A 21,540-nucleotide genomic window follows, 5' to 3' on the forward strand; every position below is an offset into this window, starting at 1 on the left:
TCTGTGCATTATCTACCAAAATTGGGATGCCAGGTATGGGTTTTGTTTCTTGAAGCGTGGAGAGGCAGCATTTCAGGCAGAGCTTACTGAAGATCTGTCAGGGCTAGTGGGGGTCCATTTCAACATGATGTTTGGGGGATCATTGCCAGCACCGGGGAAAAATGACCTGAGGCGCCCCGTGGGGTGATTAGATTGTAATGGATACAGCATAAAGGGGGAGGAGGTTAATAGCAGGTGATTATCCCTGGACAGGCAGCCCGAGGGAGCCGAGGCACCAAATGTTGCTGAAAAGTCATTTAGCACCTTACTGGGAGTTGACGAAGGATGATAATCGCCAATGTCCGCTCAGCTATCACACATGCATCAGACATAGCCGACCTCATCACTACACACGACCTTGATGCCATCTTCATCACCGAGACCTGACTGACACCCACCTCCACCCACATCCTAGACATCCTTGTGCCCGACGGCTGCAGCATCAAACAGAGAGACCGACCGAACAAGACAGGCGGTTGCCTTGCAGTCATACACAAGTCCATGTGGCCCTGCACCAGACTTGACGTCAACAGAATTGGCTCCTTTGAAATGCAAGTGGACATTAACCGAAGTTGTGAACTCAGCTGTTAGCCTTTAAAAAATAGCGATGTGTGCGCAAAACGAAATCATACAATACAGCAGTTATATGTACATAATCAAGACAATATGTAAATCAAAGACACTTACAAAAATACACACAAAGTTCCTAAATAGAACCCACATCTTATTTATCAACCAAGCCCGACCTTGAACATGCTTTGTACCACGAAGAAAACCATGGCCATCTCACTCATTACAGCAATCGTGAGCCAACCCTTATCTTTCCAGTGGCCTGCAATTAATATGTGATTTGAAATCATCACCTCCTAAAAAATAAACGAAGACTGGTTGGCCTCCTTAACACCACACTGACTTTGTATCCCACAAAGAACATGGTAAGGGTCACACTGGAGCTCCTAGCCTGTAATGCTAGAAATATGGAGACGAAGGAAAGAAAAGAAATGTGCTTAAGGACAACAGCTATTTCCCCATAATGTGGTCACCCCTTAAGAACAGCATCCATTCAGCCCCAGGGGAGTCTAGTTATATCAAAACTAACACCTTGTGATGGGGGTTAGATCTTAGGTGGAGCTTGATGTCTTGAAGCAGAGCATCAGGCTTTCCTGCATCCTGTTAACCATATCCAGCGCAAGAGAATTACTACCCCAAAGTGTCATGGTTGCAGTTATACGTAGCATTATAATAAGATATTTATGGAATTAGAAGTGAGACCCGTCAATATATGGTCAGTGGTTGAATTGGATGATACATAATACATTCTATGATCGTGAGGTATTTAAAGAAGATAGTCCTAGGAATTGTACAATGCTTCTATAGTTGTACAAACATACACTGATTATTACCTTAAAAAAAAAATCAATGGAAACAGAGTCCTTTCCTGAGTCTTTCCAAGTCTATTAAGTCCCTCGCCATGCCATACCAGGTTTCCACAAATGCTTATGGGACATTTAATCTGATATTTTTTCTAAAGTATTTTGGGTCGCTAAGTATGGTGTCCCCCGTTGTGTGGACGTGCTTTAAACAGTCTTTCAATTCTATGGCAATGTTTTTATTGTTTTGTTGCACCAAATAATTATGACACACCGCCACTAAGCTGATGGACATTCCCGCGTGAAAAAAAAGGAACAGCATGAAACAGATCCAGGAGGATAGGTTGCCCCAAAAATCAAATTAAATCCACATGGCTAATGATAAAGATAGAGGCGAAGCCCAATGCTGGAAAAACTTCTTGCATCATTAAATACCATATAAAAAAGTAATTTGACTGTTTTAGCAGGGTCTTGATGCAACTCTATATCTTTTCCCATTACATGTACTCTTTGCATGACCCATAAAGCATTGAACCACCGAGCCCCTCCCTATCTCACTGACAAATTCACCCTGAGATCTTCCACGCGTACTACTAGATCCTCTAACACCTCTTGCCTATTGCTACCTAGATACAACCTCAAAAGAGCAGGCGGCTCCAGCTTCCCGGTACTGGCCGCCCAACTCTGGAACACACTTCCGCAAGATATAAAAACTATCCAAGTATTCAATAAATTCAGAAGCTGTGCCATAACCTGGCTACTGAATAAAAACCGACCTTATCTCCTTTTGTAGCCTCCTGCACCCGATCTGCCTATATATACACATCTATTGATCATAGCTGACTGTACCTAGACCAATGCCATGCATCCTATGCCCTAAGGACTATTATGTATCATCTGTGCCATGTAACCTCTGATTTTATGTACTATCCGGTATGACTTAAATTAAGTTACTTCTGTACCTTCTAAAATGACTGTAACATGTGTTAAGTGTCCTCTGTATTCTTCTAAGAACTGCAACCTGTAACCATTATCTTATCCTCTAGCACCCAGATACCTATGGGTCAGGCGCGCTATATGAATAAAATAAACAAACAAACATTACTACCTTGGACATTCAACAATGAAGGTCTGGCTTGTATCAGCAATAGACCTGCACGCGAGCACCCTCCCAACTCTCTCGACACATTCCATGACTTTATGAAACACCCAAACAGGATCTGAGGATTGCAAAACTAGATGCATAGCATAATGTGCATGTCCCAGGAGTGCCAAAGAAAGGAGAGAGTTCATCTGCTGTCTAATCATTTGAGCAAAGGGTACCATAAAAAGTGTGAACAACGGGAGTCAAGGGGCAGCCCTGCCATGTGATGGGTCTCACAGTCAATTGACAAGATGGCTTACTTTCAATCCCCACTGTTGTGTAAAAGCCAAAATAGGAACATTTTAGTAAACTGATCATATGGTTTGGAAGGCACCCCTTGCCCAATGCCACCCTGATGAACTCTCAACCCACACTATAAAATGCCTTTTCGGCATTTCAAAAAGTCCAGGTAAGTGGGAGAGCCACTTGGACAGTAATATAAAGCACAGTGTATGTCATGTTAGTATGAACACAAGCTCTCCCTGCTGAGACAGGGCCAGGGACCTGACCCCGTCAAAGGGGAATGAGGACCGCTCTCAACTGGGGCATGATGCCTAGCAGGGTTTTTTTCCTGGCCATTCCTGTCCCAGAGGTGGGGTGAAGGAGTTGGGAGGGCCCCAGGCTCTGCCCTCTCTCCATGTGCATAGTTAAAAGTACAAACCTTTGACAGCCCCATAACTGCCATACAAAATGCTCACCAGTGTTTTCTCACTTCTCTTCCAGGACTGCAGCGCCCGAATGCCTTGCAGCGGAGGATGAAACAGGCAACCCACCCATGGCTGAATTGGCAATGAACACCAAGGCACTAGAGCAGTACGCTCTACAAACTGGCAAACAGGACGCTCCAGTCCGCCTGATTAAAGGCTTTAAAATTGACTATTTTGCCCATGGTCCGCCATCCTGAAATACTGCAGCCTCCCCCCCCCATTTGAAAAGAGGGCAGGGCTTAAGAGGCACTTTAAAGCCTCGCACCTGTATGAACCAAACCCAGGGGAGGGACAGACACAGATTAGCCTTGCTCGATCAATGTCATTTCCATTTCGTCCAAGTCATCGATTGGCTATGGTCTGAACGGCTGTCTGAGCGAACAACGCTTCTCACACCTGTGATACATTTAAGTTTGTGGTGATGGGGCTAGAAGTGAGGCCCATCTGTCATTTCTCTGCCTTTGTGCTGAGGGTCGTGTAGGGGGCATGAGGGTTAGATTTGGCCCCACATCTACACATTTACCTTCTGGCTAAAGGTGGATTTTAATACATTTTGAATAAGCTTGTGTCGTTTCGTGGCTTTGTCACCTCTCAGACCACACTGTAGACAGATGCTATGCTTCCCTTCTAGGTTCTACGTTTGAGAGGCAAGATTCCTTTATGCCCAAGCCTAATTCTATTTGCCTGTGTCTGATAAAAGGTGGTGAACCTCCAAGTACAGTCATGCACATCACTGTGACTCCTGAATGGATTGAATCATCCCATAGTTACAATGCTCATTATACAATAGTTTACAAACGATCCATTGTCCATTGTTGAGGGAGGCGAGGAGAGAGTTTGCTCGAGTTAAATGGTAAGTCGCATTGGCATTCGATCTTTAGGGCTGAAGGTCATTCAATGTATTTTAAATACTATTAATTAGAATGTTATGTTAAATCAGTCCCTGTTTTGTTATCTAGCCACTCTGATACCCACCACAAACACATCCAAAGGTGTGCAACTTATTAATGTTTGTGTAATACACAGTCACCTAATCCCATCACACCTGTGTGATCACCTCCACTATTCCCTTCTGGCAATATGTGCTAGCCTGGCAGGGTGCCAAACGGATGCCTCTATATTAGATTATAAACGCTCTTTCACAATACTTTGAAACTCATGCCAAGGAGTTTCACTAGACACATGGGAAGTAATTTGTGTTGTATTCCCTCTAGTTCAGCATTGTGTGGGCCAGCCACAGCCTTTCCCCCTTCCTCTGGCCACAGTGTTTTAAAGTAATACCTCTGAGCTACAGGTACGTCTTTAGGTAAGTTGTATTATTAAGCAACATCTCCTGAAGTACATTAGGGAGAAAGGGCAAACCAGTGCCCTCCGCTCAAGGTACAGCTTCCCAATGGGTACAGGTGGAACACCAGAGGTTAGACTATTCCAATGCCGTCTCACATTCCACGCATCACGACACGGATTCTCTGACCTCACACAATCTGCCATTGCCCGCCATTGTATACACAGATAATAAGCGCCTCCTTTGTTTTTTGGCAGACAAACACCATCATACGCATTCATACTGGCAGGTCCATTAGGGAGATGGCCATATCCAACCAAAAGGGCAGGTCAATAGCCATACAGACATACATCCTTACACTGGACACACACTACACTGTGATGCTACAATGATCATGCATGCATACACTTGCACTGGCATACACTTCTTCATGATGTCACTATGCATCCCTTACACTGGGCAAGCACAACCCCGTGATGCAACAATAACTAAACTTCCTTACACTTTCAAACAGCATACACAACTCGGTGATGCCGCAATAACTATCGATCCTTACTCTTACAGTGGGCATACACTCCTCCACGATGCCACTGTAAAAACACTTCCATATGCTTACACAAGAAATACGCTCCCGCGCGTTGCCGCTATACTGTGCATCCCTACAAATACAATGGGCATACACTGACCCATGATGCCACAATAACTATACTTCCACACACTAACACCGGGCATATACTCCTCTGGAAGTGGATGTCCAGTGTAAGTGTATGGCTGGAAGGTTTAGAATTAATCTTAAACTCTGGCATTGCTCTGGGCAACCCCCCAGACCATCGTTCTTCGCCTTCCGAGCCATTACAAAAGGGGAAAGACCATATGCAAATGAGGCTTGGTCCCACCCCAAAAGGGGCAGTCCAGCCCGAATTGCTTGGTCACATCCCTTCTGCACGAGATCACAAGCATCCCCAGACATGTTTCAGCCTCATTGGGCCTCATCAGTGAGGAGTACCTTGGGTCTCTAGTCACCGTGGAGAGTTTATGCCAGTGTAAGAGTATGGAAATATAGTTAGAGTGGCATAGCAAAGAAGTGTCTGCTCAGTGTAAAGCTATGGGTGTATGGCTATTGCAGCATCTCTGAGTCTAATGGAACTCTGGTGCCAACCCACATAGCACTCATGTGGATGAAGACCCGCTATGCCTTCTGGCCACACCCCTTCCATGACTTCTGCCAGCATTAAGGCCATACCGGCCAACAGATCTCTGACGCGGCCTTCAGCTCACTGCAGCCCAGATGCCGACCAGCCACACTCTGCCACCAAAGTGATCCAATAGCTGGATTCTCCGTAACTGTCTCTAGTACTGCTACACTACGCCACCACACGCCACTTGCCGTGTCAGTTTCTCGAGCCCAACTCTTTGCAGCGCTTCCACTATGTACCTAGTGCTCTTGGTGACTCACTACACTTCACCCATCATATCAAAGATCTGTGGTCAACCAAACCTACCACTGCTGTAGGCTTCCCATAGTGCACAGTACATTTACTGCACAGCAGGCGCTCACCCGCTCCACTGTATAGCTACTTTTAATCAGCCTTTTGCTATCTGGCCCTGGTAGGCCTCCCTAGGTGGTAGGACTTCTATTCGGTGGTGGTGAGTCCTCAGATGGCTGCTCCCCTACCACAGCACACATTGCCAGTCCTATGAAGTAAGACCGCTGGAGCCACGGGGCCATCCGTAGGTAATTTGCTTTATTAAATGACATCTTAATAAAGTACATAAAGAAGAAAGGATCCACTGGTACCCACCACCCAAGCGACATCCTCCCAACTGGTAACAGGAGTGGAGTATTTCAACTCTCTGAACTCACACACTCTGCCATTGCCTACCAATCAGCGCACGAATACTAGACAAAGGAAGTAGGAGGCCTCAGGTTCATGACGTATCCCCTTTTTGATTTGCTCTGCTCATCCTTTGTCTGCGTGAGTGTAACGGAAAGGTGCTGAGAGCAGACTTTTTCACTATGGTACCTGTATACCAGACTGGCTTGTGGCGGGCGTCTTCTGCTTTCATATTGCATGGGAAGCGAGGCAACCAAACAGGAAGTGGAACAGGAAATGGAGGAGGCAGATTATTAAAGTGAAGCACATGCAGTGGTCGAACTGGGTGAGAGCAGGTGGGAGCGGTACTCCTCTACTTTTTTTTAATTAAGTTTTACTGTTCCTATACTTTTATTTTCAAGAGAAACCCTTCCGGAATGGTTTTGTTTTAAAATAAAAGTCTAGAAAGAAGTTGAAACTTGCACTTTCAGTGCACTGCACTGAACGTTCCTTTAAACAGCACCTGCATGTGTTTGGGGGGTTGTATTGTGCGTGGGAGGGGGTGTGGTGATGGGTTTTGTGGGGAGCAGGGGCAGGCCAGTGGGAAACATAGTTGCAGACTTCTTTTGGTACATTTCAGCAACAGAGCACATGATAGGCGACCTCTTAGTGATTCTTTATCCGCTCATACCTTCATACTGACAATGTAAGCTTTGGAAAGGACCTCAAGTTCTTTGTCTATGCATATCCTGTTTGATGCGCTGGCATGTGCAGTTCTGCCGGTAGTGAGAGAAAGAAAGCGTGCCTCTGCTCATAGCGTACCACTGTGCACACCACTTTCTGCTGTATTCAGGCACGGGGTACCAACGGCCAGCACATCACTGCTCAGTATCTATACCTGAGGTCTGCAACACTTGGCTAACCACATATAACTGCCATCAGCCCTTTGCCAGTATAGCCAATGTTGAGGGATCATGGGAAATGTAGTCCAAAGGATCTGGAGAGCCACAGGTTGTAGATTCCCGAATATGCTCACGAACTACTTGCTTCACCTCGGCACCCCAGGGCAATCCATGCTCGCTCAGTGCGTAATGCACAGTGTGGAGCAGCCCCGATCAGCTCGACTGCCTGATACATTTTAACACAGTGGCCATCATCAGGAGGTTGGAGGTAACCATGCCGCTTTTAGCCTCCTTACCGCAATCCGGGCCCGGGTCCCTCGAATGAGGACTTAAAGGCCATCGCAACCTTGGCTGACCCGGTAATTTCCCATCCGAGGAACCCAGACCTGGTCCATCCCCATTCCCATTCGAGCCCCCATAGGGCTCAATGGGAATGGGAATGGAGCTAACAATGGGCCCGTTAATGACGGGCCCGTTGTTAGCTCCCTGGTGTCCTCACGGGACCCGGTATGGACGCCTGGTTTTTCCAGGCACCCATTGCGGGTCCCGTGAGGAGACCTTGTGGTAGGCCGGAATGGGTTTACCGGCACCGGTAAAGGTGCCGGTGCCGGTAAACCCATTCCGCCAACCTTATGATGAGGGCCAGTATGTCTAGTTTGCTTCCTTTTGTGTCTGTGCAGCTGAATCTCCATGTGGTCAACGTGAGGTTACCCCACTGGTCTCAGAATATGCACACAAAAAGGCGGCGGCACCCTCTCATGCTGGGACCGCGACTGACACCATATCACTACAGTTGCCACCACACGTCAACCTTACGTAGTCCAGTACATTTGGGCAAGGCTCCCTCTTTAAAATGTTTTGCACGTTTTATTTTTTGAAAGCTGGAACTTACCATTGCTGTTCAAGCTTACAAATCTCAGATAAGACTGGATGTGTATCGATAACCGGAGAACCCCACGTTTTCGTATCTCAGATAGGTACAATAGGTTTTTGTTTGCTCAGTCCATAGATGGCTGGTTGCTCATTTTGCAAAAAAGCAAGTCAAAATCAGATTTTTACTCTGGTTTTTATTTTTCCTTAAGTAAAGTATGGAACTGTTAGGAAAATATTGGACTGAAAACGTACTGGCGTGTGTAGGATTTGCAAAGAGAAGCTTGGACCTAAAATCTAGAAGCTTGGAATTTGTCTTTGAACATTTCAGAGATAAAAATGGCCAATCGGAAACTGGCATTTTGTATTGGTCTGTTAATATACATGAAACATTCTCGAATCAACACATGCAGTGCACACATCTCTAGCAGCTAGTTTTAATGCTCAATTCCTTTTCGTAGTAAATACTTGCTGTTGCAGTGCCAGTGGCAGCATTTATATTTCATAAACTTTTCTCAAAATCTCAAGCTTCCTACAGAAACAAGGAAACAGCATCACATCAATTATTTGTGCAAAATCATCATGCTACTGATTTTTTGCTCTGTACCTGCTTTTAAAATGTTTTTTGTAAACAGGGATTTCAAATAATAGACAATAAACAGAAAATTAAGTTTAACAATTCCCTTTCAACCAACATAAAACAAATGCTGAACTGAGCATTTAAAAAAAACGAGGACAGACACCGCGCCTTGTATAGGTTGACTGTCTTACAGACAGCATTCATCTGGTCCTCAGCCTTCATTAAGCAACCTAAAGAATGTTCTAGTCTAGACCTGGTTCACTTCAGCAGGTGGGTGTCCCTTTGCTTTTGATTGAAATCCATCAGAGAACACTGTTATCAGGGCTATTCCAAGCGGTTTCAAATATCCTATTCAATAACCACTGTTGTCCTGGGTGATCCAGGCTTTTAACCTGCACACCAATAGTACTTTTCACTGTGCCTCTGAGCTGTATGTGAACCCGGAAAAGGATGACTGACTTCTAGGTTGTGTTGTGACATGTGCTCTTTGTTTACTGGAATGGCCTCACCTTACAAACAGAATATTGTTTTCTGATTGTAGTTTTTAAACCCACCGCATTACTGATGGTGTTTGGTAAGCGTGCCCCATTGCCCCAATCACAATGTCATACATTATAATCACAATGGGGAGCAAAGAGGTACATTCATGCAAACATTGACAAAACTAGGAACACATGAGACAAGCGGGATAGGTGTCTGAAAGAGAAAGGATGAAGTGATGCAAGCAAGGTGTCTGAAAGAGAAAGGATGAAGTGATGCAAGCAAACAACACTAAAGCGATACTGAAATGCATTCAGGACACAGTCAAAGAGAACTATGTTTAACGATTCATCCAGAAAGAGGGCGCACATCTTCATATCTGCTGAAAGGCGCCCCAAGAAACACCAACGGGACGAAGAAGGATGTCGACTACAAGGGTCTTGGATTGATACAGTTATGTATACAATAACAGGTGCCCTACAAGGCAATATAAAATGTTCAATTCGTTTGCAAACATATGATGCTTTGCTATGAAACAAAAGTGAACCTCCAAAGATGTGTGCATTCATTGAAATGACCTAGATTAATCTAGCATTTTATTGAAAATCCCTGGGTTTTCCAGGTACGCTCAAGTGCAAACATTTTAGAGCAATATTGTCCTGGATTTACCAAGCTTTTCCCAACATTTGATTCCTTGTGTTTCCAAGGACAGCACTTAAACTAGCGTTTCAGAGGAAGACTGAGTCCCAGTACTGCTGTGGGTTTTGTAAGCTTTTCCCATAAATCGGATTGGCTGGTACTCCTTAGAAAAACAGACTTATGCATGATTTTCCAAGTCAAGATCTTCATAGAAAGTACTGGGGTGGTCCAAGTGGATGAGAGATATTGACATTTTGAATGCCGCGACAAGTCTTACGGATGAGGGCAAGAAGAAGGCTCTGGTCAAGCACCACATAGGCACAGAAGTCAGTGGCATCCTCTTTGAAGTACCTGACCTGGACACTAACTACTATGGCAAACTCATGGTCCTCCTGAATAATTACTTCATGTCGATGAAGAATATGGATAATGCAATAGATGGGTTTGGTTCACCCATCCAACATAAGTATGAGTCTATGGACAAGCTTGCAATGCATCTAAGTGCTAAATGGAAGCACTGGGATTTCTTCAACTATTCTAGCGATGAGAGGAGATAAAAGTATAAGTTAGCGCAGGCTGTCAATCTTCGTCCATTCGATGTAAGCTTCTACAGAAGTAACAACGCCTTCATGGTAGTCTGCGGCAATGGCATGCACCGCACTTGCTGCAAATTTCCACGCTGAGGGTATGGTTTGGTCCAGAATGTGTCAGCACCCCTACATACGTTATGGAAGACTGTGAGGGCTCCGTAGGCAGGTGTGCCTCATACAGGGATTGTTAACAATGCAGTCAAGAGTACACCCATGTGAGGTGGGTACCCACTTATGGAGCAGACATGCAGACTGTATGTTCAAATAGTCTGTCAAGCAACAAAGAAATGCAAACAGAAGGATCTGGTAGAACACTAGAAGAAGGCCTCCATCTTTCGAGACCGAAGCAGCGCCTGCGGCACTGAAATACCGGCAGATGCAGAAAGGCGGCTTCGAAGTCTTCATCCATTTTTTGCTTTGGCGAGCACCAAGGCTTCGCCATTGCCCCCATCAAGCCTCCTTAAATCTAAAGGTGGAGTCTGCACAGTCAGGACGACAAATTGAAAATCATACGCTCCAGAAACCATTCGCCACAGCAGGGACACAAGACATTGGGCCTCATTACACGGTAGGCGGTGGACCACACCTTGGTCCATGCCGGTAAAATACCGGCACCGCCTTGGTTGAAAGGGGAATTACCGCCCTATTCCAAGGTTGGTGAGGCGGTAATTCCCCCCTTCCCCCATTGCCCTTCCCCATTCCCATTTTTGCCCCATTGGGCATAATGGGAATGGGGAAGGTGCTAATTACGGTACCGCAAATTTGCGGTGCCGTAATTAGCACCAAGGTCCCTTAGCGGTTGGTTTTTAACGCCTGCAAAAAGCAGGCGTTAAATTCTCCAACCCGCTAAGGGACCTCGTAGTAAGGCGGTAAGGGTTAACGGTCACCGGTACCATTACCGGTGACCGTAAACCCTTACCGCCTACCGTGTAATGAGGCCCATTGACTCCTGATGAATACACCAACTCCAGTGAACATCATACACAAACCCTGGCCGCGCTACGGCACCCAGTGGTTGCAGGACCTCAGTCAGATTCCACCCTGATGCCCGCAGCTGAATTGATATAGTCCCAATACTGAAATTATGCAAATGAGCTATCACCAACCAGGCAGCGGGTCAATGTCAAGGAAATGCTACATTTCAGGCAGATAGACGCTGAGCTCCCCTTGCAGAAGATGGGTTCCTGTTAATAAATAATGTTATCCGACCTTTCTGAGACAAAGGCTTGTTGGCACTTCACACAAAGGACATCATGGGGTAGTAGCCGTTAAGTGACACATGCATCAGAAAGGGTGATTTCCCACTAAGCGAGACCACCCAGCAGACCTGCCATGCCTGTCAGAGCATTGCATGAAAAGCCACTCCTGAACATTTGCAAATGTCCCCTCTGATGGAGGGTTTCTTGGAGGAAGCACCTGGGTACTTCTTTGGTCCACTTCCTTCTGGGCGATATCTCTCTCTATATAAAGCAGTGCTTTTCTGTCCAGCTTTTTAAAATATTAGAGCAAGAACATTGGTCGCAGTTCTGAAAGATAGACAACTTTGCACAATGCCGACCTGCTTTGCTATACCTATTATGGGCAGAGAGCCCGTGTGTGAGTTGGCCGCTGCTGTTGTTTTTAAGACAAGCTCTCGCTATAAGGACATTTGTGGTATCCATTAACACTGTTTAATGGCTGCCTTGTGCTTGCCAGGTTTCAATTAAATTGATATAGAGGGTATACACAAATGATTGTGTGAAAGTAAAATAAATTAAATGGTATGGAAAATATTTTAGCATGTTTGTAATCATGATCAAGGCGTTGTCGTTTATGATTTAATGCTTGTGCATTGATCATATCTGCAAAGTTTTTCCCTTACTGAAGTGCATTCATGCAGAGACATTTTTAAGAGTAATGACACTGTTGTTACGATGCAAAGATAGAATATTGTATTTGCTGATTTGTACTTGCATTCAGTCTGTGAACAATACCGTGAAATTGGTTTCCAAGGTTTTAATTGGATATAGTGTTTGAAAACCTATTACTTATTGAGTTTTTAGAGGAGCAGTCGAATGCCTCTGCAGGAAGTCCCGCCCCCCTACTGCCTGTATGTTGGAAGCCTGAGACTGCACCATGCTTGATACCAGTAGTTGTGACCGTATTGCGACGGGTTTTCGAGAAAAGGAATCCGTTGAGAAAGCCATACCAGATGTATGCCTGAAGAAATGACAATCTCTCGGAAGAGGTCCCCTGAGGAATATGAAAACGAGAGAAAGAGAAGTTGGTGATGTCACAAGAAGGGAGAGTGGAGCACTAAGCTGATAAGAAGAAGATGCATGGACCTTATAGAAACTGATGACGAAATCAGGAATCGAGTGAATGTTCCTATGCAGAAAAGATTGTATATGTGTGTGTGACGCACTACAGAAAATGCAAGCCGTTCAATGAATGTACAGATGCAGCAGCAAAAGTAGACTAAGTAATCATAGAAGCTGGCTATACGTAGTGAATAGACTGCAGGCGAAGCTGCCATTATATATCAGCTGGACATCGGTGTTGCAATTTTAGTAAACTTATCCCCACGGAGAAAGAAAGAACAAAAACTGTGTTGCAGCAAAGAATTCGCTGGGGACATGGAGGAATCAAGAAGGGCAGTCTGGCCTGATGTCAAGGCTGAAGGCAGCCAAGAACTGGCTATCCATCCTCAAAGGCAGAAAACGTGAGAAGCTGGATCATCCCTTATTAAGGTGCAAAGACCGAACACCATGCGTGGCAAGTCTTATTAATTCAAGACAATGAAATGCTATAAAATAGGCTGAATTGCGGTCTCCTGTCATGTGAGACCAGGATGAAAATAAAGGTGGGCACGCAGTTCCAGAACTGTGATAAGCGTGTGCCCATACTCCCTTATATTCCCAGAGAAGAGAATATACTGCAAGGCCAAGTTCAAATATAATCTGCATGGCAGATGGCATGGGTGATGAGATATTTGGGGCTAAGTGGGTAGGGAGCTGAAGTCAAGTCCACCTCCTGGCACCTTGGTATGAACTTACGTGCTGCTAGTGAGCCGAATGTTACAGACAAAGCACGAGCATGCCAACCAATTGTAGAGGGCCCTATAACGAAGGGCATTATAGTTTAGGAGCCAATAGTTTTCTGTGTACTTAATAAGTGTTTAGGATGACTTGCACTAGAGGCAGACTTAAGTTGTTCACTTCATAGTATATGTCCTATCACAACCCAATCCCTTATCGAAAGTATACTTAGCTGTGCCCCTTGACCCAACCACAATCCCCTGCAGGTCTTTCTTATTTGCCACGTAGTGTGACATCACGTATGACGGGTTATTATTATATAACTGTGATTTTTTATGAAATGCTTTAAGAAAAGTAGCTGTGCGATGTCCGTTGATGTCCGTTGTAACTCCCTATTTTAGGCAATTTATATTAATACAGTAAATTGGACTTTGCCAACTTCCTGAGTCGGTCTAATTATTTGTTGTAGGAGTTACTCTGCATCCCATCTGCTGCATGACATGTAACCTATTAAGGACCATATGTTCAAGTTGTATTAATGTTTTTATTGATTCGTGATGTTGATATTGTTGTATGTATGTATTTTTATGCTTTTAAGGCTAAACTGCCGAAATAAACTAATTTTGTTTGATTGATATATAAAGCAGAACATCTGTTTGTTCCTTATACAATTCCACACTGTTCCACCAATTTGCACCAATTATGGCATAGTTACCTGTTTAGACCCTCCAGACATTACGGGCTATATGACATTTGGTGAACCCCTTTTTAAGCATTTTGACGTGAGGAATAATACCCAAGGTCTCTATGGGTCCTTGCAAACCATGTTTCAAGGCCCTAAGAGGCACTGTTTCCGAGATATTTGCACCACAACGCACTGCACCACATTGGATAAATATTTAATCCCCTACACACTTGAGATAGTTGCCTGAAATCGGCAAACATCAATGTGGTAATAGAAGGACCAGAACCTCTGGACATTACTGGCTACATGACATTTGGATAACCCGCTCCTTTCACCAGATTTCAGCCCCTTTGCATATGAGGCAGTTGCCGAAATTGGAGAAACATCAATGTGGTTGCAGAAGGACCGGATAAAGCTTATTTTAAGCACGAGGAGCAAACTAAACGAAAAGAAAACATGTTTCAATGCCCTAGGATGCACAGTTTCCAAGATATATGCACTGTATCACACTGTACTCTACCAGATACATTTGAATTTTGCGTAATTTCTAGGCTTTTCTCTTATGAGATGCCTCCCAAAATCAAAGAAAGTGAAATTATTAAGGGCTGCTGAGATACCTCAACAGTGTAAAGCCCGACTTGAACAACAACGAATAAGGAAGGCTAAATCAAGGGCTGCAGACAACAGAACCTATGTGCAGTACGGGTACTTTTTGCTAGTCTAGTAATAAATCAATATGCATATTCATGGTATCCTAAATTGGGGTTGTCTACCTCATCATCTGCATTGATAAAGTGTTCTCAGTTTATGGGATTCTGCTGGTTTTCTAATATGATAATGGGTCCCCAGAGCACATTAAGGTCTGACAATGGAAAAGCACTCTATGTAGCCTCAGGTAAGTGGCCCAGCGACCGGATGTATGGCCATTATAAAGAAGACTGTCCAAATTTAGCACCTCACAAACATTCCTCTGACACAGTGCCTACAATAAATCAGCTGCTCTGAGAGTACCCCAACACACTTCATGGCATTATCAACAACGCCCATCGAAACTGATGCGTGGTTAGATGTGTAGGTCTCGGATTCCCCATTTGCCATTTGGACAGGGTGTAGGTTTATGCTGATCAACACCGTGGAGCACAAGCAAATTCATTGGAAAAATGTGATGTGGCCCTTGGCGGAGGACCACCAGTCTGCAAGACCAATGTTTGACCCCCAAACCTTTGATGGTAGTTGCCACCAAATACTGCCTGGCGAATGCAGAGAAGCGAGACATTACTGCAAAGCGTTCCTCCCACTTCAACAGATTTCAAGGGCAGGGACTGCTGGCCAAGGCGTGAGTCTGTTCCATTGACATGCAGCACGTGAACCTGACAAACCTGTATTTCAGGGTTGGAATGACACCAGTGGAGAACCACTGCAACCTTAGCCAGAGTGGATTAAGAGATGGACTAAGTTTGGGTTTGGTTTGCTTTGTGCTCTGGGCAGATGTTGTGTTGTGTGGCAATTGGTGCAACTGGAAGTGGAATGCTGGGAGAGCACGAGGTTGTGACGCACTTGGAAAAAGTGAGAAAGATTATGAAAATAATGAACAAGGCAGGCTGTTTCCTAGTGATTATTTACCTGCACCAATTTCACTCTTTCCATGAAATGTTGCACGTGGAAACCTCTTCTCTTGGGCACCTGGACCCACTCCTGGCACCCACCCACTCCTCTGTGCCACCACCGCCTGTGGCAGTGAACTGAACAGTAAAAAAAGATCCTCCTTTGATTTTTAACATAAAGTGTAAAGGTACAGCAACCCGCATTCACTATCCGTGCAACACCAAAGAAAATGAAACAAAGAGATTGTTTTATTGAAAGGAACATTTATTGGAACCTAATTTATATTTAGATACAAAGTATATTATTTGGTAACTAAAGCGTGAAAAACACAGGACTATCACTCAGTTCAAACATATCACATGTATATTTTCCTTTCAAATTGAAATTCCTTCAACAGCGGTATAACAACTGGTTGCTGGGGATGAAACGTCAATTATGACAAAGGGACAGTGACGTTACATGGACGACACTGTTTAAGGAAAATGTGGGCAATCTCTGGAGCCTGGTAAATAAAGACTTTATTGACCAACTCTTTCTAAATCTTAACACCACACCAGAAGTACAATTGAGAACATTTTACACAACAACCTAAGCCCCATCGTCTTTAAATAAGTCTACTCCCCCTAACATCATCTTGAAGTGGACAGTGGCTTCCATCGGCATTTAAGCACCTCACTTAAAGGCTTGGTGCTTAGGATGTATGTGATTTCTTCAAACATATTTCACCTAATGGATATTTCACCAAATCCATTTCACCGAAAAACGAAATAAACGTTTTACTTTTTCTGCCTTTTGTTTTAAATAATGCGGGGGGGAGACCCCCACCGATCCCCTCACCCCTCCATACCCTAACTTATACCCTTACCCCACACCCCACCCATTATGCATTACACATATACCACTTCACCTACCATTTCCGGTGAAATAAATTTGGTGAAATCTCATTAGGTAAAATGGTAGTCGATGAAATCTACGGTAACATGGTGCTTACCTTGTTGCAACAGCAACCTCTGCAGGGAAATTCTTAGTCCATTTATGTGGCCTCTATTCATCTGGCTATCAGAAAAGGAGGTACTTTTAGATTTTTTACTATAAGCTGTGGATCACTGATGTTCTGCATATGAGCAAACAAGTGTTAGAAGACTGTACATATACATGTGTTTACTTTCATCAGACCTATTGTTCTCACTGTTGACTGGTATGCAAGAGCCTGGCTCAGTTAGACCTATCCAAGGTTCTATGTTAGAGCAATAAAATGTTCTGTTGGTCCTATTAGATAGAGGTACACGTGCCATGTACCCTTTATCCATCTAAGGTGCTTAATGAGAAGAACATGAAATGTACTAAACATGATAAGATATCTGTGTGTATATAGGATTTTTCTCTTAGAATGTCACCTGATGATACACTTATGCATCAATCTGTTTCTGTTTTGTTTAATTGTATAACGTAATTCCTGTACTACTTATGGGTCTTTGCAATTTCTGTTTGTTTAAAAGTGAACATTTGACTGAGGAGAGAAAATAAAAAATACTCCCAGTTTCATATTAACTAAGTACTTGTGGTATACTCTTTCTCCTTGGTGCTCTCCCATCTTGCCCCTGGATATGTACAAATAAGAGATATAACAGGGGATCAGATACATATCAAATTTTATTTGCATCCCAATAAATTGCAATTAGCTTTGACTGTTCCAGTCAGGACAACCCCCCTTGTGTTCTTTTATCATAATGGTAGCTTTGGTTTATGGAATGTGTAGACTATATAGATCTTTTTTTGTTTACATTGATTGTAGAGTTAGCCCTGACGATGGACCGAGAGTCTGAAATGCATTGGCTAGAGGTTCTGCCACTCATGCAATTGTGAAAGGACAACACCAATAAAAAAGCTATCATGAAAATGAACCATCCAGGACTCATTTATTCATTAACGTATTGAATTGCGGTAGTAAACAATACGAAGGTGTTACTAGTACTGGTAATGATCCATCAGTTTTTGTATACTGCATGACACGTTCAGACTTAAAATCTGCCACTGCAAAAACAAGCCTTCCCTGTCCCAAGACTAAGGAACCTCCTCCCCTTCAGCATCAGACTTGCCCCCATGCTCCTACAATTCCGAAAAGAACGCAACACCCAACACTTCAAGGAGTCTCTCATCCTCAACACTTAGGCCATCACGTCGCCCCTCTCGCCACCTAACTCGCTAGACGCCACCCACCCCTCTCAACCCCGTATAGCTGTTCCCCTCCTCTGTGCACCTCTGTATCTTACCCCTTGCTGTATATCTGTTCTGTTATTACCTTTGGAGAGCGCTTCGTTCTGCATCTGTACTGTTGTACAACTCTCTAAAGCGCTCTGTCATGTATCTAGATTGGTGTATACCTTTGAACAGTGCTCTGATGCTTCTCGAAGCTAGATCTGTGCTCAATAAATACAATAATAATAATAATAATCATAACAATAATAAAATATTCAGATACTCTTGCGTCAATAGGGCTAGTCTTTAAGCTAGTCAACTGGGGTCTCCTTCATTCCCTACTTCAGGGACATCATTTGGGGGTCACCAGAGGTCACCCTTGTGACCTCTGTGGTCTCCCTTGCGACCTCTAAAAAAAAAGGGGGGGTGTGTAATGCAAGCTCCTTGGCTGTGGCCAGCACCATGTGGCTCTTTACTTCTGTGGTGGCTGGCTTTCTTGCTCAGGCCCCTTAAAAAAAAGAAGAAAAATAAGAACAGAAGTTCCACAAGTCTAACACTTTCAGCATTGACCTTAAATAAGAAAGAATAGGAGGAATACCAAATAATGTGTCTTTCTGGAATTCTATACAATAATTTCTAGACTCATTAAAGGTTTATTTGATGCACACTTCAGGGGTTGATTCACTGATTTAGTCTGTTCTTAAACCCCTAAACTCAGCCTTTTATCCTATTGAGGTCGATAAATGGGTACCAACACAGGTTGGGTGATATTGGGAGTATATTTTTTCTATATAAAGCGCTTAAGCGTAAGTGCTATATAATAACACATCATTATCATTTGGTCATGGACGTCTGCTTGCATTCACAGTATTTTGGTAATATAGGCCTATACACACTAATCTTAACAATACATATGGCGATCCATTCTTGTATGAAATGTACATCACATTATAGTGATATCGTAACCATATTTTTCATAGTGTACAATGCTAGGTGATGCCACTTCCTGTTTTGTCAATGGGTGAAAGGTCGTGTTCCATCGCTTCCCGCGATATCACTTCGGGGTGGGATCAAATGACATCATTTCCTGTGAGGTCATCAGGAGTCAAGGGTCGTGTGATATCACTTCCGCTACCCCAGGAGTTTTGGTGAAATGACGTCCCTGCCCTACAGGAATTGCAACTCATTTGTGTTCCATCACTTCAATCCAAATATGAGCAGATGGTAGAGTCCTTATGTCCTCCAAATGTAATACCTTTAGAGGCCTTAGTTATTCCTGAGACCTCGCACCCATCTTGTTTTTTTTATCTCTGATGTAAACAAAGAGCTATAAACCGTGCACTCTTTTACCTACGTGTTGGCAATCGCTGGGTTAGATGACAGGCTGAGGCAGTCATCAAAGAACCAAGGCACCCCAGAGCGCCTGTTCTATTTATACTGGTATTTATTGGGAGAATTGTGATCTCCTAAGCCATTTCTCTCCGAAACATGATCATGCACTTACACCTGTGCAAAACAGGGCATGAGGGCCATAATTATTTTGCTGTACTGACCACACTACACAAAAAAACCCTGCCTCCTACTACATTTATTAAAAGTGGCTCGCATAATAGTATGATGAAGAGGATTAGAGTACTCCCTCCACAATCTGGTTTTAAAATATTTTGGATGATCTTCGCTGCCTACCAACCAATGTGGTGACGACAGGCTTCAGTCAGGCAAAGAAGTCTCTCTTCTAATCCAGCCGCTTCACTTCAAAATGTGTTTGCCCAGTGACTGGATTAGCTGACATAGAATAACTTTCAAAGATACTCTGGCAAGTTTTGTGTCAAATGAAAAGGACCCTGCCAAGGCTACTATAATTGTTATATGTGTTACACAATCTACATTGTGTTGTTGTGGATGATCATCTGAACTTGACTTGACCCTGAAGAAGACTGTGCTGTATTAACAAATGTAACGCTGTCCATTACTAGCAAGGACTTTGAGCTGACTTTGTTTTGGAGCACTCTGGAGTCAGCCCTCATGCAGACTGCACCTATGTAGGCAGGCACTGCTGGTGTCGTGTTTTTGCCTGATGATGCCCAGACACAGCACTGCATGAGGCCACATTTTCCCAGCAGTCGCTGTATTTGAATCCAGACCAAAATGCATATTGCGCCCAACCAAGGAGAACCACACTGAAAAATTGTGGAGGTTGCTGTTCTTTCCATCTAGTCATGGGATTCTACTGAGATCTTGTTGGAACCATTGTCTTGACATTTTCCCTACCTGAAAAATGTCATGTTTGGCCCTGACGAAGTCAGTGTTCATAAGCCGAAACTTGAGTTGGCCAGGAAACAAATATGTGTAATATGTTTCTTTGTATTGTGTTTGTTGATAGGTGTGTCTCTTTCACGGCCAGTGTAATTGAGGTTTTTAATAAGCGTTCAACCGCTACCTGACAGAATTAAACACTGTTCTTTGTAGTTCACCACATTGTGTTGTTTTAATGAAATGTTTTTTTTTTATTGGTATGCATTGTCATTCAGGTATGATTGAAGTATGGGTTGTGTTCGGGTAGCGTTCCATATGTGATATGTGAAATAGATCTGACGTGGCTTCAAGTGATGGAGGGCAAATGTTGGCGCCGGATACTGGGGTTGTCCCCGGGAGTACCGATGGCCCTGATTAGACTTGAATTGGGCCTTCCATCACTGAAAGCCATGGTACTTAAAAGGAGAGCAGGGTTCTATCTTAAGATGATTGGCTGCTCTACCAATCCCCTTTTATCCATGATCCTCCAGGAAGTGATAAAAAAACATACCACTTCACCCCTACTAAAAGCCATGACCAAACTTTTCGTAGACATAGGCTGGACACATAGAGGGGAAACCATCTCCAAGGAAGTTCTAAATGCACTTGGGAAAAAGCTGGACCTGTGGGATTGGCTTGGGAATTTCTCACATTTGAGCAGCCTAAAGAACTACCAATTTGTAAAATACAGATTAAACACCTCTATGAAACCCCAAGCATATCTGTATCTCTGCCCTACTAAAAGGCTCAGACGTTTTATCATCTTGTTCAGACTGGAACAACTGCCCACTTTGAGCAACTTGGGAGCCAGGGAAAATATCCCTGCCAAAGAGCGAGTCTGTCGCCTGTGTAAATCCCCAGAATGCCTGGAGACAGCCAAACATCTTCTAACTGAATGTCAGACATTAAAACATATAATCTTATTATACCTTGGCGAATTTGCACACAATCCTCTAACCATCTGTGAAACATCATTTTGGCTTTATTGCACTAACACCTGGAATATGCACTTGTTTATTGCACTGTATAATGTCTGGCAACAGATTGAAGTAAGTTTGGGCTCCCTGATTCGAGTTATCTGAGAACGGTGGTGTCAAGAACAGACATGTTACACTGTCTGGGAAGCGGTCTATTACCAATTTTATTTTCCACATGACTCTAAGTAGCTTTGTGGAAAGATGTTCCTCTATTACTCTATGCCGCTAAGATTGTATAGAACTTTGGGAAAAGATAACAACATATATATATTTTAACATGATTCTTTTCCTATCTGCTTATTGAAATATTTTTAATTAATTTTGTTTTTCCTTTTTATTTTC

The 21,540-nt window shown here is 43.7% G+C and overlaps 1 protein-coding gene across 1 annotated transcript in view; it reads right to left on the reverse strand.

Annotated features, from left to right (window-relative positions):
• The window catches only part of KCNG2 (potassium voltage-gated channel modifier subfamily G member 2), a 1,266,507-nt gene that overhangs the window by 710,626 nt on the left and 534,341 nt on the right, over positions 1-21,540 (reverse strand). The window lies entirely within an intron of this gene.

This window comes from Ambystoma mexicanum, chromosome 5q (assembly GCF_040938575.1).
Source record: "Ambystoma mexicanum isolate Mex_15411 chromosome 5q, UKY_AmexF1_1, whole genome shotgun sequence".
NCBI lineage: Eukaryota > Metazoa > Chordata > Amphibia > Caudata > Ambystomatidae > Ambystoma > Ambystoma mexicanum.